At 44.5% G+C, this 26,387-nt stretch overlaps 1 protein-coding gene and 1 pseudogene across 1 annotated transcript in view; both read right to left on the reverse strand.

The window, feature by feature from the left end:
* TMEM178B (transmembrane protein 178B) overlaps positions 1-26,387 on the reverse strand; it is a 307,161-nt gene that overhangs the window by 84,226 nt on the left and 196,548 nt on the right. The window lies entirely within an intron of this gene.
* Positions 16,726-16,844, reverse strand: LOC136658010 (5S ribosomal RNA; annotated as a pseudogene).

The following is a 26,387-nucleotide window of genomic DNA, read 5'->3' on the forward strand; positions in this document are numbered from 1 at the left end:
ACATCTTCTCAGAAACTGACGAGTGCCAATCGAACACCTCCATGCGGCAGAACCCACAAGAGAGCCTCCCATCCAGCTCTTAATGGATGCATAGCTTCAGATTGTGAATGGTACCATCCCAAAAGTTTCTGAACAACCTGGATTTCCCTGCCATTGCCCAGAAGGAGGAAGTGCCTTGATGACAACAGCTGAACAATGTGCTAGATGAGGCTTGCACTTTGGGCCTCCAGTTGTTCCTTTCATGATACCTGACTCCGTCACAGCAAGAAAACAGAAAGGTGTTCAGAAACAGTCACAAAGGAGAAAAACAAGTCAACGGGTACTAATTTAGCAGCAGCCAGCATTCAGAGAGGCAGGGAAGCCAACGTGACCTCATAAGAACCGCCATTGCCTCCAGGTGAGTTTTCGCAGCACCAGCATGTGGGCCCCCTGCAGATTTCAGTATCAGTGGATTTTGGTATCCACATGGGGTCATGGAACCAATCCTCCTACAGATCCCAAGAACCCATTGTAATGTCATAATGAAAGACAGCTTCTGAGCATCGAAAGAATGCTTTCCTACTAGAGTTGGGTAAAGCATGTTGGCTTCAGCCTATAAAGAAATTTGACAAGGATCACATGGAGGCCTCAGATTTGGTGTGCAAACTCAGGACAACAACATGCACACATGAAAAGCCTTGGCCTAATTGGGGAAGGATGTCCAATGAACGCTTTCCTGACCTGAAACCGGTTCTGCCCAGGAGCCCCATCCAAAAAAAAAAATCTATGGGGATAGTTTCCAAAATCCACTGCCAGATATCTGGTACTTCCAGAACTTGGCAGCAAGTTTGCTGACCATCAAATAACAAAACACAGAGCTCAGGAATCAGGTCCCCGCGAATGAGAGAAAGCCTGTGACTGGCAAGCATGCCTGAGCCTCCACTCTTCATTAAACACAGTGGGTCATTACTAAACGTTTGCATGCATCTGAAAGCTCTCCTGTGCATGCCTGTGTCTTAAGGAAAGGAAGATCAGAGGCTGCTTTTGTCTAGTTGACACATTTTAACATTCTGAACGGTGCCCAAACATATAGAGCAGCCCGAAACTTGGCGGTGGAACACTTCACCTCGGTTCACCTTAACTATTAAGCAGCTGCCAACTATTCCGTAATAATTGGAGCTCTGCTGAATTCTGACCCAAGCCTTCTGGGCCTTCCTCACGAGGGTCATTCTTGTCAACTTCAGGCAGCCTTTTTAACTCTACATGAATTCTGTCTTGCTCCTAATGCATTCTCACCATCTTTGACAGCAGAATTAAAGACACAAGGTTACTGATGAAAGAGCATTTGCACAAGAGAAGGTGGGTGTAAGACAAGGTCAAGTTGCTCTCTGTATTTTCCCACACAGCAAAGTGGAATTTCATGGAAAACTTGCCTAGCAGGGGTGCGATTTTGGAAGAATGTCGTGTTTCAGATGGGATGTGACAATTCCTCAGGACCTCCTATGCAACTGGAACTAGTAGTGTGCTACTTTTTGTTGAAAAGCTGTATATATAAAGCTGACACAGCTGCACACGCCACTGAGACAACGCCTCGACCCACCATGGTGGAGGAAAGCGATCCCAGACAAGGGATGGTCAGACGAGGGGGTGGACCCAGCTCCATCCAAGCTGCAAGGCTGCCGGTGGAAGCTGAAGCAACCAAACAGGGTGGAGGAGTTTTGAAGACTCAGGAATGAGCACAGGGGGTAGAGTCTGGGAAGGGAAGGAGGCGTCAGGAGGACAGATAGCTGGCAAAGGGACAGTGATGAGGTGGCTCTACTCTACCCAGGGCTCAGTGACCTGCCTGCAACCCCCACTGGCTGCCAGGAAGGGCCCAATTTGGCCTGCACGATCCCTTCAAGTAGGAGCCCCAGTCCAAACCACAGGCAGAGTGCACCTCAGTGGGTCTATAATGTGACCTCAAATCATGCCTGGGTCCCCCTAGACTTCAACTTTGGGGGGGGGGGCACTGGACCTTTAAACACATATGAAATTTGTATCCTCCCTGCAACTCCCAACTCAGACCTGATAAGGTACCCATTGCTCAAGATTTAAGTTGTTTTATATGAAGCTTCCGTTTCCTTGACTTGATGTCTGGCAGCTTCAGCCTCACCATGGCACCTCAGTTGCTTGTTGCCAAGGTCAAACCATCCCTCCTTCCTCTTTGCTACCAATACAACAAACGGCAATGGAAGCCACTCATGGAATTCTGAGAGGTTCTGTGCTAAAGCTCTTTGTGTTCCTACTGCCATGACAGCCAGAACATTGCCTTTAAGTTATGGGGGGAAGGAACTTTCCCTGCACCCCTGACCAGTTAAGCCACTCCTTCATCTCATAACCCAAAGAATCCAGCTAAACTTTGCACCACTGAGAATCAGAGCACCCCTCTATAGAACAACAGAACTGCAAACTTGGTGGTGTTCTTTGTGCCTCTACAGTCATTCATGGGAGCATTTCCTGATTGGTTAAATGAACCAAGTGAGTGCAAAATGGTGGCCTGCAGTTGTATTTTGTAAATCAGATACTGTCAAATACTGATTGCTAATTTTCACAGGCTGTCAGATGCTGTCAGATGTCAGACTGCGTTTGGAAAATCATCAGATGTCAAATGCCGACGGTGAATACGAAATCCCATTTCAGAGAGTGGACTGAAAACGTCCGCTATCAAAAGTTGCAGGGGAGAATGGGGGGGGGGGGGAGTCGACAAGGAGGGGATGGGGACAGAGTGCATTTCCACTCAAGAACACGGCATCTGCCTTTTAAACAATACATACAGTATTTCCCACTGATCTGCCTCTCCTATTGCTGCTAAACGCGATTACTTGCAGCTTGACCTGTTGTCACATGGCCGTTATTACAGAGGCTCTTTTTCTGGTGAAGCAACTCAAATTAGCATGATATGACCCGGTGTGAGTACATGAAAACCAATTGCTCTTAACTGCATTACAAAGTCCCCCAGGGACACAACAATGGGCTTGTGAGCCTTCCCTGGGAAGGCTCCTCGATGTCATCCCACTGTCCTACTCACACCTACTAACCTCCACAGATGCTTGGATTCTGTTTCTCTTGAAGGTAACATTGAAAAGCTCTGGCTAACAGACAATTTGAAAGCTCTGCCATCTCATTTATTAACAATAATCTGAGCTTCCAGGTGCGATGCATGTCACTGAAGAGAAATTAATAATCTGGTGGGTTGCAGATAGCCATTTTTGACTGGTTATCTCTTGCGCATGAATCTGGTCTAACTAGTGTCCCTTTTGCACATATGCAAATTGCTCAGTTGCATGATGGTTGCTTATCTGCACCTTAGTTTCTGTGCAATATCTACTCAGAAATTGTATTATTAAGACCACGTTATCTGCCAACTGCTAATATGCCAACTTTTTGCTTTGGGAAATGAAAATAACAAGGATTCACAATATCCCTAATACTGAGCTTCCCTGACATCATCATCTTTGTATTGTGTGCAGATTTTATTCTTACTGGTTTTATGTGACACCAAAAAATCACTTCTGCAAGGGGAAGTCTAGAGCAATGCTTAAGCCAGAGCATCGTCTTCCGGTGCTAGTTTTGTAATCATGAGTAAGAAGAAAATAAAGAGGCTAAATGGAGACTGTAGCTGTGATTTTTCAGTTCTGTAGCACTGCAGTTCTACTAAAATCAACTAAATAATGTAATTATTAGAGGGAGCAGTGCATCGATGAGACCAACCTCAACTTTAAACCTTATGATGAGTTTAAGGCCCCACCTGCTGTCAACAAAATGCAACATGACTGGAAATTATGGTCCCAATTCTAATTTTCCAGTGCCAATGCAGCTGTGCCAATGGGTCATGCACTGCTTCTTGTGGTGGGGCAGCAGTCACAGAGGCCTCATTTCCACCCCTCCCCCCAGTGTAAGTACCTGACAGGAAATGGCACCTGCAAAGGGTCATGTACACTTCTTTCAGGGTCTCTTAACCCTTGCAAAGTAATAGAAAGTTTTAGGGGTTCACAGGTCATGACAGGTCATGTTGGGTTTGGTCATGTTCTGTACCTTCTATGATCACTTGTCAGATGTCACTCCTCTGTGAATTCTCCCTGCTACTCTAGAGGGGTGTCCAAAGTTTTTGGCAGGAGGGCCACATCAGCTCTCTGACACTGTGTCAGGGGCCGGGGAAAAAAAGAATTAATTTACATTTAAAATTTGAATAAATTTACGTAAGTTTTACACAAATGAATATATTAAAGATGAACTTATATGAATGAATGAGGGTCTTGCAATAGCTCAATGCCTATAAAAGACCTTGCACAAAGCAAGGTTGGCCTTTCCTTTGCTGCCACTGCTGCATCACAGATGTGAAAGAGCAAGCAGTAGAGGGAGCTCTCATCCCACAGCTCACAAGAGAGGTCAAACAGTCGCCCTTATGCTGAGAGAAGTTCCGTTGGGCCAGTGTGGGCTTCAATAAATCTCCGGAAGGCCAGAGGCTCATTGGAGACTGGGGGCTCCCTGAGGGCCGCATTGAGAGGCCTCAAGGGCCGCAAGTGGCCCCCGGGCCGGGGTTTGGGCACCCCTGCTCTAGACCAATGGAAAGGGATATTAGACCCATGAGACACACTGGCATTCCCCCTTCCAGTGCCTGTTGAGGTATCATGTAACCCCTCTATGAACATGACCTGGTTTCCCTGGCCAACTGGAAAGGGTTTCAAATCTCTAGGGTGGTTTCATACAATGGTTGTGTGAAAAAAAAGCCATTTTGTGCAAGAAAACGCACTTAGAACATGGAGACCATTTGAAGGCACTTGCAAAACGTTTTACCCAGCCATCAGAAGAAATGAAATTGAGGCCCTTGGTTGCTGGGTGGTCAGTATACCAAATTCCTGAAGTGTTGAAAAGAGATAGCCAAAGGCCTAGACACTGCGGAAGATGTAAATGAAAGTATAGCTACTCATCCCGATACAAAAAAAAAAACATCTTCTAGAGCAGGGGTCTCCAAACCCTGACCCAGGGGCCAGATGTGGCCCGCAGCAAGCCTCTTTCTGGTCCGTGGCTTGTCCCCTGAAAGCCTCCGGCTCACTCAACTGAACATGACCAGAACTGTGCTCTGATTGTGTCTGTAGGGTATTAGGTCTGTAGGGATTTTGTCTGTAGTATTCCTCTGAGGGCCAGAGAGTTTGAATGAATGAGCCCATTCATTCATTTATTCACTCATCTAAGTTCCATCTCTAATTTATTTATTTAAATTTTATATTAAAATTTTTTTTTTTTTTACCCTGAGCACTACGCCAGATATTTGATGTGGCCCTCTGGCCAAAAAGTTTGGAGACTCTGTTCTTGAGTAACTGTTAAAATATGCATGGTGGGAGTTTGTTGTGGGAGAATTTGTATGGATAAATGAGATAGGAATAAGTGTGTTTGTGCACTTGCACTGCTGTAGTAGTTGTTATAATCTTTGGGAATGTGTGGAGTAGTGGGAATATAGCAGAAATTTAATAGGGATGACAGGTACTTTAATTTTTGAGGATACATTCTCCACAGGAAAATGAGATTATGCAGGTTTTTGACATTGAGGTAGACATACTCATAGACCGAGTATGTGTATTTTGTCATTAAACTCTTTTGATGAAGAGTTTGTTTGACCTTTTGAGAAACTGCACACTGATAGCCCTGTGGGAATAAACCTATCAGCTATCTTTGTTTTTGTTTCTGCCTTAGACCTGTTAAGGAGAAGAGTAAATAAGAACGAATGAAGGACTAAATTTTAAGAACATAAGAGGCCCGTTGGATTAGATTGAAGATTCACAGAAACTTGTTTGGCTTCTTGTGTTTTTGTTCTTGCCTCAGATCTGCTTAGGAGAAGAATCTGTCAAAATAATTGACAGAAGGCAGTTTTATCACCTTAATAATTGACAATTCTTACAATGCTGGAACTGAAGAAACTGAGAGACAAAGTTATTTCATACTTACCTTAATGTAAATTGGAAGTATCTCTTTTTTCTTCAATACGTACCTGAATTTCATTCACAGAACCCCCCTCCCCAGTCTAGTGTAATCTGAGCATAATAGTCTTCCTGTCCAAAAACAGTCATCATAAGTAATCATAAGTGCCATCTCTTCCTTTTCAGTGAAACTATTTTCTATTCTTCAAGATGGAGTTAGAAGGAATTCTTTTTTTTTCCTTTCAGGAAAATTGCATCTAGCAAATAAATTATTTTGCATGGCATGGAAGAATCACCAAACAACAACATGAAGCAATTTTCCATTCAATACAGCTTATTTACTTGACAAGTTAAATGTTTCAGTTCACTTTAAAAAGTTATTTTCAATGAAAAGATTGACTGAGTGGAGAATTTCTAAAAAGCCATGCATTTATTTTTATTTTATTTTATTGCAGAAGAGCTGCCTCCACTGTGGCATTAAAAGCATCCTGAGTGATGGCCATTGAAGAATTTCACAACCAGTTACACTTTGCTTGGTCAACAGATTTAACCTTGTAAACAAGGCCACATCCTGGGAGCTTCTTGACTTTGAGGTAAACAAGACCAATAGTAATCACAAAAGGAGTTCCTTCAAACTTGGCTTCCCTCACCACCTTTATTGCAAATTCAAGAAATTCTGGATCCTCCTCAAGGAACTAGAGAGAGAACAACCATCTCCAGCTGGGATTGGACCATCAAGGGCCATCAAGGCACAAAAGAACGGTCCTTTATGAGCTCAACCACCAATAGTCTCTGTGTTGTTCTATGGGGATGTTGGCTCTAAAAAGCTGAACCACAGACCACATATTCCAGAATCTTTTCAGGACACTAATATCTACTCCAGAGTTTTTGGCAGGCTCCAGAAAAACATTTCCAGATCTTCTAAAACTGAATGGTTTCACCTATTGCAATACTGAAATCTAGGTATGTATTCTGCCTATATGTACAATGAAGATCAACTGAGGACATGTTGGAGCTGAGTAATTTGTACTTCCCAGAGCAAGTACTAAAATGCTAACAGGAAAGATGTCTCATACTTTACTTCAGGAAAAATTGACCTATTCACACACATGTTCCAACCAAGAGGTTACATTCTTCAACAGTGCATTATTGTTAACTTTTTCTTTCACCACCTGGGAGTGCACATATAGTCCTTAACCATCTCACCCTATAGTGCTAGTTACCTGCTTTCACTATGCTTCCTGATTCTTCTTTTTGTGCCTGACCTTCTTTGGAAAATGGAGGTGACTCAGGACTCAGCGAGTGGAATTTCTCGCTGTGGAGAAACCAGTACTGTTTGTTCCATGCTGTCAATCTGATCAGTAGCAGTACAGGTACCTGCTCCTGGGACATTCCCCGAGGGCATTTGTTTCACAGTGGAGAGTAAGAGACACTGAGCTCTGCATTGTGATAACCCATTGAGCACCACAAGCTCATCCACACAAGAAAATTATAACAGAAGCTTGGGCAGGATGGAAAGAATGCACTCAGAAGGCATCTAAAGTTGGTTTGAAGGTTGATTCCTAAACAAAACAATCCTATTTACATGGGCAGGACATAGGTATTTTGGGTACACATCCTGGCTGTTTAACTTGGTTCATTGTATGATTGCTCCTGAACTAAGAACATCTCTGCATACCTCTAACACAGTGGTTCCCAACATTTAGGAGACTCTGGACCACTAAAGCAAAAATTGGAATTGTTGTGGACCCCATGCAACCCCTCACATCCCTGCACACAAAAAATACAATTACATTTGTAATAATTAGAGATGACTTATTATTTATAGAGAAGATTTGTAGGTTGCTGCTTTTGTTGCCAGCTGTGGCTGTGGACAGTCCATACTACGCCCTCTCTGGTGATCTCCTGAGTGAGAGCTCCCCCACAGATTACCAAAGAGGGTGAAGAACAGACCACCCACAGCTGCAGCTGATGCAGGAAGTGATTAAAGGTAATTTTTTTTTTCCCCTGATAACTCATGGACCACTTCTCAGGGTCTCGTGGACCACCAGTGGTCCATAGAACCAGGGCTCTAACAACACAGAATTGAGAGAAGAGCTAGATAAGCAAATTATTTTCCCTCACTTTCATTGAGGATTGCACTACTGAGTTGGGCCTCAAAACCTAGGCAGCAGAAACTGGTTTCCAATTCCTTGTGTCACCTCACCCTGACAGATGGTCAAATGGAGGAAACTGAATTTTTTGTGGACTTCAGGGACTGGAGATATTTCAGTCCTGCCAGAGGCTAGGTGCAGAGCTTTGACGCTTGATGAAGAGAGATGATTTGGGAAGTTTTGTCGAGAGGATGGTCATGTCATTGCAGTCATTGAGTTGATCAGGCACCCACAGGCTCCAACAACACAGCATTCCTTCCCATAAGACTTCCTAGAACATCTCAGCTCTTCAAGAACTTCCATTGCTAAACTATTTCCAAAAACCTGTATCCCCTTTCCAGCTAGCCCTGAAGTCATTTCCCCTTGCTTTCACTTTCCTACAATCTCCATTTACCCAGTTCAGTTTTTCTCTGTCTCTCGCACAGTCCATCCTGTGTTTTCTTGACTAGACCACCTGCTAGTGTGTTCATCTGTCTCTGCTACAGTGGTTGTCCAACTGTATTCTGCTGGCAAAGCCTGGAATTCCTTAGAAACTTACCAAAGTTTCCTTAATTAGAAGATCAGCGAAAGGATTCTCTGAAAGACAGTTTGCCCACCACTGCAAATATTCTCCTTCAATGTGCAGGCACAAGCGAGAAATTCTAGAGCAGTGTTTCTCAAGCAGTGGTATGGGTACTGCCAATGGTACTTGAAGTGGTGTCTGGTAGCACTTGCGAGATCCCTGGGCACCAACTGCCCAGTAGTGAGACCAGGAATGCGGTGGAACGAACAGCGGTAGGAAGCTCAGCAAGCAGAGGTCCAAAGCATATCTTTCCATGCTTAAAAAAGCCCTCCCATCCACCCTGAGCCTCTTACTGGTGTTGGTCACACCACATCTGGCCTCCCAAACCAGACATAACTGGTGATGATGTCATCTCCAGTTACTTCCAGTGGTACTTCAAATAGGTGGACCATGTGAAGTGGTACGGCAGGGGACAAATCCCTCCAGTGCAATCCTGTGCATGTCTACTTAGAAGTAAACCCTGCTGAGTTCAATGGAACTTACTCCTGGATAAGGGTGTTTAGGATTGCAGCCTTAGTGCATGTGGGCCACAGTGAAGCCCAAGGGATCTTGCCAGTATTTTGCAGGAACCAAGTATAGACTGTGACCCAGATTCTTCTGCAATTCACAAAGGTTCCATTGTACACCTTTTGATGTGAAAAGTGTACACTAAATGTAGAAAGTTTAAGCATATTTAGTGTAGCAGCATAGGACGCTGCCACTTACTGGGACAGACTTGATCCAGTATTGGCCATTCATATTGGCAGTGGCTTTCCAAGTTTTAGTAAAAGGTCTTTCCCAGTCCAACCTAAGGATGGCAGAGATTGAACCTGGGAGCTTCTGAGTGCAATTATGTGCTCCACCACTGAGTCACAGACTTTCCCCTGCTGTGAAGACTTTGAAAACCATCATGATCTCTGTCAGTGATTAATCATGGGGTCAGAATAGATGTTAGCATGAATATGTCATGTCACACATTTATGCTAACGGTTATGTTCGTGCCTAACAGCCCAATCTACAGGCCTACTCTTGCAATGAACTGCATAGCTTTTGCCCCACAACCCCTGAGCTCAGATGCGGCCTAACACTTCAAATTAAGGGACTGATATTAGATTGCTAAGTATTTTTTTTTTTTTAATTAAGGAGCTGCTATCTTAGATTTGGGTGCATGGGGCTGGGTGGGTAAAACCTTGCCTAGTTTCTCTCTGCTTGAAAAATAGTATATTTGTCTTTTATACCTGTGAAAATGCTTTCTGTTCTCTAGTTTCTAAAGTCAAAGATGGAAACAGACATTACTTGACTATTACTGAAGCCAAAGTCATTCACCTGACAAGCTGATAGGGTTGCCATCCCCCCCCCCTTTTCGCCTCTTCTGTGTTCTGTTTTTTAGCAGCAGCTTGATGTGCAGGCACCAGCAGATGGTAAAGCTTATCTCTGTGTTGTGAAAAAGTGTCACTTGCTGATTCCTACATAAACTGCTGTTAAAAGCACAGGAGCAGGCCAGGCCGGGTTATTTCCTGGTCACTTGGCAACCCTGCAAACTGACCTCCAAATGTATGGGTTATTCATAGGCTAATGACAAGAGTGATTGCACAGAGCTGCTAAGTCCCTTACCAGTTAGAGGTACATTTGGAGGCATCTAGGAGTAATGGAACAGATCATCAAAAGGCAGAGATTGAATTATCGCATCAGTCATCTCTCTCTCTCTCTCTCTCTCTCTCTCTCTCTCTCTCTCTCTCCCTGGCCATTGTTTGTTTTATTACAGATGAAGAAACAGTTATCAAAGGACCCTCCTTGAAGCCATTAAAAGACTTTTACTTCAGAGAAATGGATGAGCCAAGATGCGGAAATTACAGCTGTGATTCATAGAAGAGGAAAATGGTTTATTTCATTGTAGAGGCTTATTGATCAACCTGACACAAAGGGGTGTCAGGAAAGGAGGGGCAAGGGAGGTTAATTGCGCTTTTGATTTTTGCTGGTGTGTACATGTTTTGTCTTTGTGTTTTTTTTAAAAGGCCAGCGACGTCTCTTGAAAAACTTTTAAAGAGATTCTATTTAGAGGCAAACCTACTTCCATCTGTTAATTTTCTCCTCTTTCTATTTATTTTTTCCCCTCAATCATTGCACGGTATTTGTGCAAAAGAGGCTGTTTATCTCATGAGCGTCATGCCTGCCTGCCTGCCTGATTCCCACTTCAGTCGGATTGCATCCGGTGCTGAACGTGGTTCGTCTAGCATTTAAGTCCATGGAATAATACAGGCATTATTCCAAGCTCCCCACCCCCATTGCGTAAGGCTGCAACCCTATACACACTTTCTTAGAAGTAAACCCTTTTGAACACAATGGAACTTACTTCTGTGGCCATTCATAAGCCTAGGCTGTAAGTAACATGCACAACCCCAACCAATTCACAGGCAACTCCCCAGGATTTGTCTAACAGAAAGATAGAAAGGAACATGAAAATGAATAGTGAAAGGAAAAAGAAAATATTAGAAAGAAAAAGGGGTAAGAGAAAATCAGGGAAAGAAAGAAAATGTAAAGAATAAGTAAGGAAGACTCTGATATACTTTTCATATAATGTTATGCAGATTGAAAGGAGGCAGTACCAATCTTCATTATTTTTATAATCGTCATCTATCTCTTGTTAAGAAACATCACTATAATCGTTATCTATATCTTGTTCAGAAACATCACGGCCCATCTCCAGGATACTAGTGCTACAAAAACTTAGTTCCCCCTGCAAAAGTTTGTTTCAAACTGCTCAAAATTTATCCAGCTGTATCTGCAGTAATACCCTTCATGGGAGGCCTCGGCTGGATGGAAACTGTCCTTGATTTGTGACCTTATGACTGGTTGCTGTGGAGATACCATGGAGGATCGTGACTGCAGGTGATGATGACTAAGACACGGTTGAAAGGCAAACATGAGGAAAAGGTCGTTCCATTCATGCATATATGCAAATACCCCTTTTCATAAGGAGATGGGGGGAATCTCCCACGCTTCTTCACCCTAAATGATGAGAGTTTGTCAGAATTAATTCTCAGCAGTCCTCCATCAAAATGCTCATGAAGGAACTTGCGCCGAAACTCAGATGCAACCAAAATCTGCAGTGTAGAGATCGCTGAAAATCTGCCACGTGGTTGGTCTCTGTGCAGCTTCAAGAACATTTGACTACTTTGGTCAGCCACTTTAAATAACAAATGCCCATGCTGTCTTGCTAGTCCACAAGGAAATGCAGTGTCCGAAGGCATTTCTCCTACAACCTGGAAAGGCCCTGGGAAAAGAGATTTAAATGTTCATACAACTGCACAGATGTCCAGCACAAGTCATGGCCTGTTTTGAACTTCTGAATGGAGCTGTAGTTCAAGCCTCCTTGGTGGCTTCTTGCTATTCTTTGAGAAGATGCAGCCATTGAAGAAGTTCAACAGAATCAAAGAGCTCAGAAGGATTGGGATAAAATCCCCTTTGTTTTGAACATTGGACTTGCTTTAAGAACCAGAAGCAAAGACCACAGCCAGGAATAAGATAGGGGGGCTATCTCTGCCTAAATCATAAACTATAGCCCAAATTCTAACCAAGTTCCCAGCACGGGAATAGCTGTGCAAATGGGACATGTACAGTTGGGTGGCACTCATGGAAGCTTCCTCAAAGTAAGAGAGTGTTTGTTCCCTTATCTTGGAGCTTCATTGTCCTTATGTCAGTGCTGGAAAGTTCATTAGGATTGCGCCCTCTGTGAACTTTGTCAGATTATAAAACTGCTTTATAATGAATCAGACCATCGGTCCATCTAGCTATTGTCTACTCAACTAGAGGGGGATCATTGCCAGTCCTACCTGGAGATACTATGGACTGAACCAAGATTCTTATGAATTTCAAGCAAATGCTCTACCACACAGTATGACCCCTTCCTGAATCTGCAGATGGTTAGAAAGTTCACCTTAATAAGACCAGCTTCCATCTAGAATGAACTCAGAGCCAATTTTGCATAAGCAGTAGTCAGTGTGTGGCAAGATGGCAATTTGATGGTGGACAAGTGGCAAGATGGCAATTTGATGGTGGACAAGTGTGGAAGAAAGCTACCATGTTTTCTAGACTCACAAAGAGAGTCTGGTCCAACAAGAAGCTGACAGAACATACCAAGATCCAGGTCTACAGAGCTTGCGTCCTGAGTACACTTCTGTACTGCAGTGAGTCATGGACTCTCCGCTCACAACAGGAGAGGAAACTGAACGCTTTCCACATGCGCTGCCTCCGACGCATTCTCGGCTTCACCTGGCAGGACAAAGTTCCTGACAACACAGTCCTGGAACGTGCTGGAATCCCTAGCATGTATGCACTGCTGAAACAGAGACGCCTGCGTTGGCTTGGTCATGTCGTGAGAATGAATGATGGCCAGATCCCAAAGGATCTCCTCTATGGAGAACTCGTGCAAGGAAAACGCCCTACAGGTAGACCACAGCTGCGATACAAGGACATCTGCAAGAGGGATCTGAAGGCCTTAGGAGTGGACCTCAACAAGTGGGAAACCCTGGCCTCTGAGCGACCCGCTTGGAGGCAGGCTGTGCAGCATGGCCTTTCCCAGTTTGAAGAGACACTTGGCCAACAGTCTGAGGCAAAGAGGCAAAGAAGGAAGGCCCATAGCCAGGGAGACAGACCAGGGACAGACTGCACTTGCTCCCGGTGGGGAAGGGATTGTCACTCCCAGATTGGCCTTTTCAGCCACACTAGACACTGTGCCAGAACCACCTTTCAGAGCGCGATACCATAGTCTTTCGAGACTGAAGGTTGCCAATTGCAATTGCAAGTGTGGATATATTTCAGTTTTTGCTGTGATGACTTCAGCATCCTCCCACTATAAGGTGTCAACTTGCTATACATTTTTCAAACAGCTACTGGATACCCACAACATAAAATGTGTTCCAAGGAAGCACTGTAACTGGTTCAAGTGGAGCTTATATGAACTGTGTGAAAGTTGCCTTCTTGAACATGCTTCAGCTATGCATCTCCAAAGGCAGATTACATTTCCCCAATTGACCAGGCTGTCATGTGGCTAAAATCAGTTGGTGGTTTACGTTCTGCTTTGGGAACTCTAGACAGTTGGGACACAGATTGTGAATCCCATCTGATCACCACAACAGCAGCTGTGATGAACTGCTTGCCATTGCTCAGGAGAGACCTAAAACTGGATCAGCATAGATATTAAAACATATTGATAAACAGTATGACCTATATATAAAGTTGCCTTATACCCTCGGACCCTCTAGTTCAGAACAGTCATCAATGACTAGCACCACCTCTCCAGGGTGTCACAGGAGCCTTTCCCAAAGATTGAGCCTCGGACCGTCTCAATGCAAAGCATACTCTTCCACAGAGCTGCAACACACACAAGCTGAGGAAGTATATCTTATTTATTTGCTTACCTTTTCCCTAATTTTATCATTCCACCTTCACATTTCCTTCTGCTGCATTGGTGACTGTGCTCAATCACCATGAATAACATTAAATAAAAGCCTCATTTCACGCTTAAGTGATGGCAGGCAGCGCCAGTTCCTTCACAGTTTTGTTTTGTCAAGGTGGAACAACTGCTATATCTTCAGTATGGGAGATTCTAGTTAATTTCCCTACCTTTATTGTTTCTAAGACTAACAGTTTTGTTCCAGACTTCTAAAATCAGCCCCGGGTTGCCAACTGTTCAGTTGCTCTCTATAGCTCTGCATAAGCAACAGCAACCCCTGCAGACATTAGCAGATGATATGTATCTCGATGCTGTGAAAAGTGAATGCTTACTGGTTTCTGAGGATCAAGCGGCTTTTCAAAACCAGACATGTTTTTCTGATCAGTTGGCAACCCTCCTCTTAAGCAGTCTTTCAAACTCAAGAGGATAAATTGAGGGGGGCTTGAGTGATTTGCAGGAAGGTCTTTGGAAGAGGTTGGATCAAATTTGCTCAAAGCCTGCCAGTGCCAAACACAGCCCGTAGCAGCAACAAACAATTCAGCTTCCTGCAGAAAGAACTGCACCTGGAAAGTTGGAAGCCCTTGATTACAAATCATCCTAAAATGAGGCTGCATATTAATGAGATAATTACTAACCATCGCTTTTGGGATGCATCTAATCACAACCCACCACACTGAGTCAGTCTCCCCCTTCTGCCCCCAACCTGGAATTTAAGGATTAAAGACCAATTGGAAGTAATCTTTCACAAAAGGAGGCAAATTAACACTCAGATGCTTTTGTGTTTTAAAGAAAGAGAGAAAAACAGTGCCTGGTCTAAGAAATTATAGAACTAGAATTGTATCTGTCTTTGGGAGCTCAGAGCTAGAGATCAGGGTTGCTTCCATTTAATTTAGTTCCATTCCATTTAGTTTTTTCCTTTTAATTATTTTGTACTGGTCCTGCCCTTCTGCCTTCAGGAGTAGCCTATCCTAGAACAAAAAGGGAGACAACCTAGCACAGAGATCAACCATTCAGTTCAGTAAGACCTTTATTGGCATAAACAGAGATCAACAAATGAAGCTTTTGTTCAGCACTTGGGTCCAATCCTAACCAACTTTCTACCACAGATACAGCCATGTCAACAGGGACTGCACTGCACCCTGTTGGGGGGGGGCAGTTATGGAGGCCTCCATAAGAGAACCTTACCTTGGGGCTGCATTGAGGCTGCATAAGTGCTAGAAAGTTGGATAGGATTGGTCAAGGTTAGACAGTTACTAACCAGCAGGAATGAGATTTTAACAACTACCGTGGCAAAATACCTTTATTGTATTTATACAAGAATTGTCTCATAAAGTTGAGTCTAATTAACGTATATGGACTCTTTTTTGTTTAACACCCTGGTTTTATTGTTTATGCCAATAAAGGTTTATGACTTTGACTTTGCATAGGATTGGGCCCTGTACTTCAGTGTATGGGATTTAAAGGTCGAAGAACAAGGACACTACACATGACAGTTTCAACCTGTGGCCTCAGAGTGAACCTTTTCATTTGGTTACTTTATTTTGCCAACAATTATTTTATTTTGAGCATTTCATATCCTGCTTGGCTAGTCCTAAAAAAAAGAAAAAGAAATAAAAGAAAATGCCTTTCAAAGCAGCTTACAGATTCATAAAAATGAAAAGCAGCAGGAACAGAAATAGGGCCACTCTGGCATAAAATAGATTCAAACTCCCGATTTATAGACATCTTTCATCTCAACAAAAAGTCCCGAATTTCAATAACTGCATACCAGGGAGAAATTCAGTGAATGCAACTTTGCCCTCTCACTGCACCCAATGAACAAAAAGAGAATCACATCAGAGGTCAATACAAAAGATACATGAGCGTTTCACTGCTTGTCAGACCAGAATACAAGGCTTTTTTCCAGAATTATGAAAGAGCAGAAGGCATAAATTTCTACTGAGTTTTTGCATGTTTACTCAGAACTTACTTCCAGGTAATGTGCAGCTCATCTCTCCAATGGTAGTCCATGCCCCTCACACCAACTGAGACCCCCTCCCTTTTTAGCCCCTGGGTGAGGTTTTAGAGATGTCTAAACAAAAATGCTTCTTTTCCATCTCCCACCTCAATTCTGCCAAACAGTAAATGTTGCTAGATTATTTTGTGGAAGTCACTCCTGTGGAATGTAATGAAGACCACTTGTTTAGATGACTTTAAAAGGCAATTAGATGTATTCATGATCTACAAAATGTCCCTGTTCAGAGGCAGTAAGGTCCATCAAGTGCCAGGGGCAAAATTAGGGGAGGGCTAAAGCCCCCATGCCCTGCTCATGGGCTTCCCAGAGGCATCTGACTAGCCACACTGGGAAACAGGATACTGGATTCCAAGGCTGGTCCAAGGCCTCCTGGCACCAGAGACAGCACACCAAATGTTGCCCCTTTACCTGGTTATATAGCAGCCTCTGCTGAGCTGTTCTCCATACTACCTCTTCCTGGGCTACAGCTCTAAGCCACGATTCTCCTCTCCCCCACACTTCCTCCTTGGTTCCATTCCCATCTTACATTGCCAGGGCATACGAAGAGGAGCAGCAGAGGCAAGTGGACAGAAGTGAGAGCCCTCCACCATGGTTGGCAACCTTCAGTCTCAAAAGACTATGGTATAAGCCTACAGCACCCGGTATTCCCAAGCAGTCTCCCATCCAAGTACTAACCAGGCCTGACCCTGCTTAGCTTCCGAGATCAGACGAGATCGGGCATGTGCAGAGCAACAGTTGTGTTGTCTAAGGCAACTGCCTAAGTTGATCTCATGAATGGGCCAGCCTTGCCGGAGTGGTTGGATGTTTGGTCCTGCTCCAGTGGGGCTCTTCTTACATTACGGAATATATTCTGTTTTGCAGCTGTTTTTTAAAAATAAAACCAGCTCTTATGAAATAAAACATTCCATAAATATTCTTCAAAAATGTTTAGAGGGCCAAAAAGTGGAGAATATATTTTAAAATAAATCTTTGGTGATGTTGATCGGTTTGCTTACAGATGTAAGCGATTCTTGGTATGAGACAAGAGGTGTTAACAAGGGGGCACTGTCCCAAAAGATAGTATGTAAGCAATGAATCATCCTTGATTTAATGCATTCTAACAGCCATCTGGGAAGTTCCATATAGTTCTACAGCTATTCAGAAGGAACCAGTGCATTTCAATGGTCATTCTATGTCATTACGGTTTTGTAGTACATTCCATGAACAAGTACATGAGAGCATGTCCCTTTCTCACCTGTGAAATGTTGGACGACATGGGGTTCTTTTCCCTTGTCCTGAGGCATGGATTTAAGAGTCCCAGGGTGCAATCCTAACCCACTTTCCAGCACCGACATAAGGGCAATGCAGCTCCGAGGTAAGGGAACAAACGTTGCCTTACTTTGAGGAGGCCTCCATGAGTGCCACCCAACTGCAGGATGCAGCACACGTTCCATTGGCACAGCTATGCCAGTACTGAAAAGTTGGTTAGGATTTGAGCCCATGCTTTTAAAAGAGATTCCACGTCTTTTAAAAACAAATGAGATTCTTCCCTTCCCAATCACTTCTGGTGTGAATCCTGCCAAACGTGGGTTGGCTGAAGATAAGATCATCGAGACCATCTCCGATGACCCTTGAAATTCATAACTGAGGGCAAAAGCCTATCCAATTTTCCTGTGCTGGTGCAGTTGTGCCAGTGGGGTGTGCGCTCATCCTGTGGTGGAAAGGCTTCAGTCCCTGAAGCCTTCTCGAGGTATGGAAACATTTGTTCTCTTACCACGGGGCTGCATTGTGGCTGCAAGGGAGCTGGAAAGTTGGATAGGATCGGGCCCTGAGTCTGCAAAGGAAGAGGAAAAGAGAACAGAAAGAGGAGGAGGCTGGTAATAGATGAGATCGAGTCTGCTTGAAATATGTAGCCTTTTTTTTTTTTTTTGGAGCTTGTTGGTTGGTTTTCTTACCCAGCTAGAATCTGGATCAGTGCGATTTCATTTCCCACCCCACCTTCCACCCTCACGCGCCACCCTCGAGGGCTGAAGGCAAGAGAGAGTTCAAATTAAAAATGATTAGGCTTCCTCTCAGCCCCCAGAGGGAAGGGAGGTTGAAGAGTGCTGAGAAGAATTTACGACGCAGTCAATTTTTTTTGTTCCCTAGACCAAAATGTGGGACAAATATCTATACTCTGGCTGCAGGAGGAAGTGGAACATAAGAGGAGGCAGCCAGGATAAAAGGAAAGGATCAGTGAACACAAAAGAAAGCTTTGCTACCCCTCTTTTTTCGGAACAACAACACATAAATTGTATCATTAGTCCCGATATATACATCCAATGAAAAATGAGGTGGGGGGGAGAATCGCGCTGCTTCTTATTCACAAGTTGTCGTCTTCCCTCCCTCTGTCTCTCCTCTGGTTTCCATAGCAACAGCAGCTCGCAAGCAGCCTGCTTCTTCGCCCAATTTCTCTCTTGGGTTTGAATGTAGATGACTCAACCCAGGGTCAAAGTGACAGCCTGGGTAAGAGGAGGGGGCATCTTCCATGGAAAAAAGTACCCTTCCATCTCGTTCCATAGCTCCACTGCGCAGTCCGATGCTTGCACGTGCACATCGTCCCACTGAGTTGGCTTTTTCTCTCCATCGCCGCTGCTGCCGCCACCCCACACCTTTGTTTTCCCAGGTCCCTGTCCCAGGTATTGTGGGCACCTGGGCAGCCGTACTGTCACCACAGCATTTTTAGTGGAGACTCACTGATGGCCAGGGTCTCTCTGATGGCAGAAGGGCTAAGAGGGCATTCAAGGCTTTCTTGGAACCCAAGAAGAGACCCGTGTTGACGGCTTCCTTATTAAGAACTGGCCAAAAGAGTGTGGGGCGAGAAGCGGTGGAATTAACTAAACCAGCAAATCATTTTGGAAGTAGCTCCTCTGTTGACTTAATACATTCTTCACCTCTGCAATGGATTCACTAGGGTTTGTATCACCCGGTGCGGGAGCCTAGTGCATCACCCCCATGACACACCTCCTCCTATGCAGTGGGTGGGGCAGTGCCCCATGTGGGGGGCATGGTGATGTACCATTGCCCTGCCCCACTGGTTTTTTGGCTATAGCTTTTGATAAGATATAGATATTTCAACATGGTTTATTTCATTGCATTCTGCATGAAGTTACACATTGAATGATGTATAACATGATGGTATTATTCCAAAGTACCAAGATTTTAACAGTTTTGGCCAGTAGTGGTGTCACCCCCCCATGTGCATGTCACCCAGTGCAGCCCGCACCCCCTAGTGACGCCACTGCCCTGAAGTGAAATGCTGAAATGATGTCCTGGTAGTCTGTTGTGAGCATTTCTTGATGGGCCTTGTTCTATCTAAGAAGTGTTCCTTATTGCAAGAGTTGGCCTTTCTCTGCTTGTTATGAACCTTGAGGATTAACCACTGTATTGGAGCTGCCCATGCTCAAAGAGAAGCTCTGGATGCACAAGGGCACCACAGGTGAATTACATCAGTGATCAAGGAATCTGCACTGGCTTCTTATTGTATCCTGAAAACCATTTAAGTTACTGCTTAAAATTTACAGCCCAAGCCTATGCATGTCTACTCAGAAGTAAGCCCCATCATAGCCCCAGGTAAGGGTGGTGTATTTGAATCTCGGAAGATCTGGCAAGGAGGTAGATATGGTGTCAGCAGTGGCCCCTTTAAGGGTAAGGTCTGGGCATCCAGCAGAGTGTGCTGCACAGTTGCAGCCACTTGAAGGCAATAGGGCCCTCAGGGATATAAGGAGCACCTGAGGCAGGAAGGGTTTGTGGGTTGTAGAAAGAGTGCAGGCTGGATGAGATGAGACTGGGCTTATTGACTTTGGAATCTGATCTCAGACTGTGACTTGGTGTATTGACTTTGGACTTTGACTTGGATACCCTGACTGATTTGACTGACTTACCTGGAACCTGACCTCAGAATGTAACTTGGCTTATTGGCTCTGGACTCTGATTTGGCAACTCTCATTTATTGGACTGGTTTACTTGGAATCTGTGGACTGGAACTGGACTCTGACTTTTGCTTGCTGCACTGGTGAGTTTCACAAGGGAAACTAATCAGCCTTAAGTGGGCATGAGTCCCAGTGGGGAGGAGCTGTGGCAAGACAGGTGGATAGGATTGCAGCCTTAGGGTACAATCCTAACCCACTTTCCAGCACTGGCATAGCTGTGCCAGTGGGGCATGTGCTGCATTCTGCAGTTGGGGGGCAGTCATGGGAGCCTACTCAAGGTAAGGTAATGTTTGTTCCCTTACTTCAAAATTGCATTACTCTTATGTCAGTGATGGAAAGTGGGTTAGGATTGTGCCCTTAATAACATTAAATACATTTTGTGTGTGTGCAAAACTCTTTGCATGTATTAGCTTGATGTTGGCCTGACAACAACACCATATGGTGAGATTATTCTTACATTGCACATAGGCAGTGGCATAGCTAAAGGGGGTGCAGGGGTGGCAACTGCACCAGACAACAAGCTTTGGGGGTAACAAGTTGAGTTTGACACTAGTGGCCAAAATTGTAAGATCCTTGGTATGTAAGACTAATACCATCATGTTACACATCATTGGGAAGGTAATTTAATTCTGAATGCAATAAAACAAACTGCGTTGGAATATCTGTATTCTGTCAAACGTTATGGCCAATTAACCAGAAAATGAAAACACAACTGTCTTATGGAACGAAGAGTGGATTTTTAAAACTCAAAACTGACCAATGAGACTGATTGTTCTGAGAACCAATAAGTGTTATGATACAGCATATAAGCAATAAGATGTTAATATGAATCAGCTCTCATTTTCATGTAGCATAATACCCTGCTTACTGGGTAAAGAGGCACTTTTTCAAGTGGTGCTCCTCTTGTAATTAGCAGGGGGAGAATGATTGTCCCACTTCACCCCAGCACAGTGTCTCTAACCAATATGGGGCACACTTTTATTTATTTAATTAATTAAATTTTATTTTGTCAGGGAGGGAGACCACAAAATCTTCTTTGATCTGGATTAGCAGATGCCTTAGCTACGCCATTGCACATAGGGAAGGATGAAAGGAAGTGGCTTGCCTGAGGACACCAAGGGAGTTCATGGCAGAGGTGAGATTCAGCCAGGGAAGTCCTGATTCACAGCTTGGTAAAGCATACAAAGCTCCAGAATCTATACCAGCTTTCTGAAATGTGCTGGTTTTGAATAATGCATCAAAGAGCTTGGACTGCTTCTCTGTGTTCAAAGGTCAGTAACCAACAGCCTTTGTTGTTCTGTAGTCTTCTAGGTCAAGTGCAGAAAAGGTTCAGCAAGGCACATTCCCCTTCCTGTCTCCAAGTGCAAGTATCTTGTTGGCATTTACCTTGCAGGAGCCTTTAATTCAGACAAACATTTGGTGTCCAGGGATGTGCAAGGAGTTTCCAAGCAGTGGTTTCTAAGTATATGCAGCTGTCCTGTAAAATAAGTTCCAACATTTCCATATTTTGATGCTCAGTGAGCCAAGATGTCATTGCTGATGAAAAGGGGCCCCGTTTCTCCCAAAGTATGAAAACGTTTGATTTCCAGCCATCATCTTTGTGAATACCCCTCCCAAAGCACTGCAAGATAAAACTTCCTACTGATCTTGGAAACTAAGCAGGGTCAGGCCTGGTTAGTACTTGGATGGGAGACTGCCTGGGAATACCGGGTGCTGTAGGCTTATACCATAGTCTTTTGAGACTGAAGGTTGCCAACCAACCAACCATCTTTGTGAATACTGGTGTAGGAACACCATCTAAGAGTCTATTATCTTTGAAACAAACAAGGGCTGCACTGTTTACAATGACATTAAAATATGTAATCAACTAAAAGGATCCCAATTAATCAGTCATCAGGTTTAAACTTAAAAATGATTTGTATTACAAGCACTTATAAAATCTGTGAATGTTGGGTTCTGCCACCTTGAGTAATTGACAGAAGAGGCAATTGCTCAAGTTTGGGAGGGTAGAGAATGCCTTTGCATTCTTGCTGCATGCATCCATGCATGTATGTTTTTATTTAAAATTATTGTATATCTCATCAGAGCCTCCCCATCCATGAGGCCAATTGAAATGGATGCCTTAGGCTGCAGATTGGGGTGGGGTCATCTCTGTCCACCTACTTGCCTTCACAACTCCTCCTTCTGATCCTGGATTGGAAAAGGAAGAGTGGGATAGAGAGGAAGAGGCAATGTGGAAGAGAGGAACATTTTCAGCCAGAACATTGCAGGGTAGGAGAAGTAAAGGCCTGCACATCATTAGGTAAGGGGAACAGCATCTGGCATGTAGTCTCAGACGTCAGACGGTCTTGGGCTGATCCTGTTTCTCATACAAATGCATGCAGTCCTACAGCCTAATCCTATGCATGTCTACTCAGAAGTAAGTCCCCTATAGTTAATGAGGCTTACTCCCAGGTAAGTGTGCATAGGATTGCAGCCTTAATTCATTGGCCAATTAAAGTATTAAATCAGATGCTAGCTATAAAACAATACCTTATTTTTCCACAGTACATTTTCTCAAATCACAATTTCTAAGCCTTTTACAGAACTACAATTCCCAAGGTTCCTTGGTGGGGGGACCTATGACAATTTCACAGACCTCAAACTAGTTTTCATTTAGAGGGCAAAGCTGCTTTCCCCTCCATCCCCCATTATGAAAAGGAAGGCACTTCTGTCAGTTCAATATCATTCACTATCAGATGGCTGGAGATGTGTAGAAGACATTAGCAGGTTCAAAAGCAGCACCAAAATAAACCAACACACACACAATCCCTGAGAAAGAGAACACTTTTCTGTCCGCCCTTAAGCGAAAGCTGTGAACCACACAAATTTTAATACTGTCGCGTCCTGCAATATACTGTTGCCAAGCAGTGTCATATCTGATGACATCTTCATTCCCTGCTGTGCACTAGGATTTCTATATTTAAAGCCTAGTTTGCATAAAGAGAGTCCCTGCCACAGACAGTTGATCACTGCTGGTCATTCTGTTCTTTCCTCCAGAGAAGTTCTGCGCACTGGTGGTTCCACAGGACACCAATCCCAGTCATGGGGAGGAAGATTAATGGTGCCCTTTTGGAACAGTTCTTCTGAGTACATACAGATCAAAACATTACATCAGAAATGGTTCCCCTACTAGCTTCTAGGCCAGTTTCAGGAGCAAGGTCCTAGATTCTTCTTAGATTTCATTTACAGGTCAGCTCTCCTGCTGCTGCAGTGTAAAATGGTTCTGTAGGATAACAGAACCATACCTGCTTAACCGTACTGCTTGAGGACAAGATAAGAGAGAGGAACGGTCATGATTTATAGCTGCTGCTTCAAGGGCTTGGAGTAGGGCACAGAAATAATACGCACATTATGGCTGTATGGAGATGACCCTGTCTCTAAGCTTCTGCATAGCTTAATTGCTCAGGATGCTTGCTCAGTGGGCTTCAAAGATTGCCCAGAAGAACAGGAACCCACTCTGAGAAGTCTGTGGGATACTGCAGAACTTCAGGTTGACCAAGGTGTTTCCCTGAATAATCAGAAAAGAAAAAACACAATGCATTTCAAGTCATTTTCCCCAAACTATGGAACATTCTGTCATTGGACAAGCCTCCAGTGGCGTTGAGTACCTCTGAAGGACTGTAACACTTTCCAGTTTAGGATGGCATTTGGGGTGGGCAAGTGTAGCTGGGAGTTTAGGATGGCATTTGGGGTAGGAAGGGAGCAAGTGGGCAAGTGTAGCTGGGAGGTCCTGGAGGCCAAATTTAAGCTTTAAGGCAGGAAGCTGAAAGCCAGGACCTCAAAGGTAGCGTTCTCTGAAGTGCTACCTGTTCCACGCGCAGGGCCAGCTAGGCAGGTGGAGATCAGGGGTCTCAATGCGTGGATGAGACGGTGGTGTAGGGAGGAGGGGTTTAGATTCGTTAGGCACTAGGGAACATTTTGGGACAAGCGGGGCCTGTACAAGAGGGACGGGCTCCACTTGAACCAGAATGGAACCAGACTGCTGGCGCATAACATTAAAAAGGTGGCAGAGCAGCTTTTAAACTGATCCCTGGGGGAAGGCTGACAGGAGCCGAGGGGCATCCGGTTCGGGACTCCTCATCCCTATGGGATGAGGATGGGGAGGTTAGAGAACAACAAGACAAAGGCAGAGTAGAAGAAGAAATTGGGAAAGATAGCGTGATGGGATGTGATAGATGGTTTGGCACAATGAGAGGATGCGGGGACAAAGGAGCGAATAAGCAGCCCATCCTGGGGCATTCCGTGTACAAATGCTTTTATGCGAATGCCCGAAGTCTACGAGCAAAGGTGGGAGAACTGGAATGTCTGGTGACAAGGGAAAACATTCTCATAGTGGGCATAACGGAAACCTGGTGGAATGCGGAGAATCAGTGGGATACCGCAATCCCGGGCTATAAACCCTACAGGAGGGACAGGCAGGGGCGTGTTGGAGGTGGGGTGGCCGTTTATGTTAAGGAAGGGATAGAATCCAGCAAAGTAGAGATTGAAGGTGGGTCCAACTCCACCGTAGAATCTCTGTGGGTTAAATTACCAGGCTTGTGCAGCAATGTAATACTGGGGGCGTGCTATCATCCTCCAGACCAGAAATCGGATGGGGACCTTGAAATGAGGAAACAGATCAGGGAGGTGACAAGGAGGGACAGGGTTGTAATCATGGGGGACTTCAATTATCCTCATATTGACTGGGTCAATTTGTGTTCTGGTCACGATAAGGAAATCGAATTTCTTGACGTGCTAAATGACTGTGGCTTAGAGCAGCTAGTCACGGAGCCCACCAGAGGACAGGTGACTCTGGATTTAATATTGTGAGGTATGCAGGACCTGGTTAGAGATGTAAATGTTACTGAGCCATTGGGGAACAGTGATCATGCTGCGATCCGTTTTGACGTGCACGTTGGGGGAAGAATACCAGGCAAATCTCTAACAAAAACCCTTGACTTCCGAGGGGCAGACTTCCCCCAAATGAGGAGGCTGTTTAGAAGGAGGTTGAAAGGGAGGGTAAAAAGAGTCCAATCTCTCCAGAGTGCATGGAGGCTGCTTAAAACAACAGTAATAGAGGCCCAGCAGAGGTGTATACCACAAAGAAAGAAGGGTTCCACTAAATCCAGGAGGGTGCCCGCATGGCTAACCAGCCAAGTTAGAGAGGCTGTGAAGGGCAAGGAAGCTTCCTTCCGTAAATGGAAGTCTTGCCCTAATGAGGAGAGTAAAAAGGAACATAAACTGTGGCAAAAGAAATGTAAGAAGGTGATACGGGAGGCCAAGAGAGACTATGAGGAACGCATGGCCAGCAACATTAAGGGGAATAATAAAAGCTTCTTCAAATATGTTAGAAGCAGGAAACCCGCCAGAGAAGCGGTTGGCCCTCTGGATGGTGAGGGAGGGAAAGGGGAGATAAAAGGAGACTTAGAGATGGCAGAGAAATTAAATGAGTTCTTTGCATCTGTCTTCACGGCAGAAGACCTCGGGCAGATACCGCTGCCCGAACCGCCCCTCCTGACCGAGGAGTTAAGTCAGATAGAGGTTAAAAGAGAAGATGTTTCAGACCTCATTGATAAATTAAAGATCAATAAGTCACCGGGCCCTGATGGCATCCAACCAAGAGTTATTAAGGAATTGAAGAATGAAGTTGCAGATCTCTTGACTAGGGTATGCAACTTGTCCCGCAAAACGGCCACGGTGCCAGAAGATTGGAGGATAGCAAATGTCATGCCTATTTTTAAAAAGGGAAAGAGGGGGGACCCGGGAAACTATAGGCCGGTCAGCCTAACATCCATACCGGGTAAGATGGTGGAATGCCTCATCAAAGATAGGATCTCAAAACACATAGATGAACAGGCCTTGCTTAGGGAGAGTCAGCATGGCTTCTGTAAGGGTAAGTCTTGCCTCACGAACCTTATAGAATTCTTTGAAAAGGTCAACAGGCATGTGGATGTGGGAGAACCCATGGACATTATATATCTGGACTTTCAGAAGGCGTTTGACAGGGTCCCTCACCAAAGGCTATTGAAAAAACTACACAGTCAGGGAATTAGAGGACAGGTCCTCTCATGGATTGAGAACTGGTTGGAGGCCAGGAAGCAGAGAGTGGGTGTCAATGGGCAATTTTCACAATGGAGAGAGGTGAAAAGCGGTGTGCCCCAAGGATCTGTCCTGGGACCGGTGCTTTTCAACCTCTTCATAAATGACCTGGAGACAGGGTTGAACAGTGAAGTGGCTAAGTTTGCAGACGACACCAAACTTTTCCGAGTGGTGAAGACCAGAAGTGATTGTGAGGAGCTCCAGAAGGATCTCTCCAG

Source organism: Tiliqua scincoides, chromosome 7 (assembly GCF_035046505.1).
Source record: "Tiliqua scincoides isolate rTilSci1 chromosome 7, rTilSci1.hap2, whole genome shotgun sequence".
Taxonomy (NCBI): Eukaryota; Metazoa; Chordata; class Lepidosauria; order Squamata; family Scincidae; genus Tiliqua; species Tiliqua scincoides.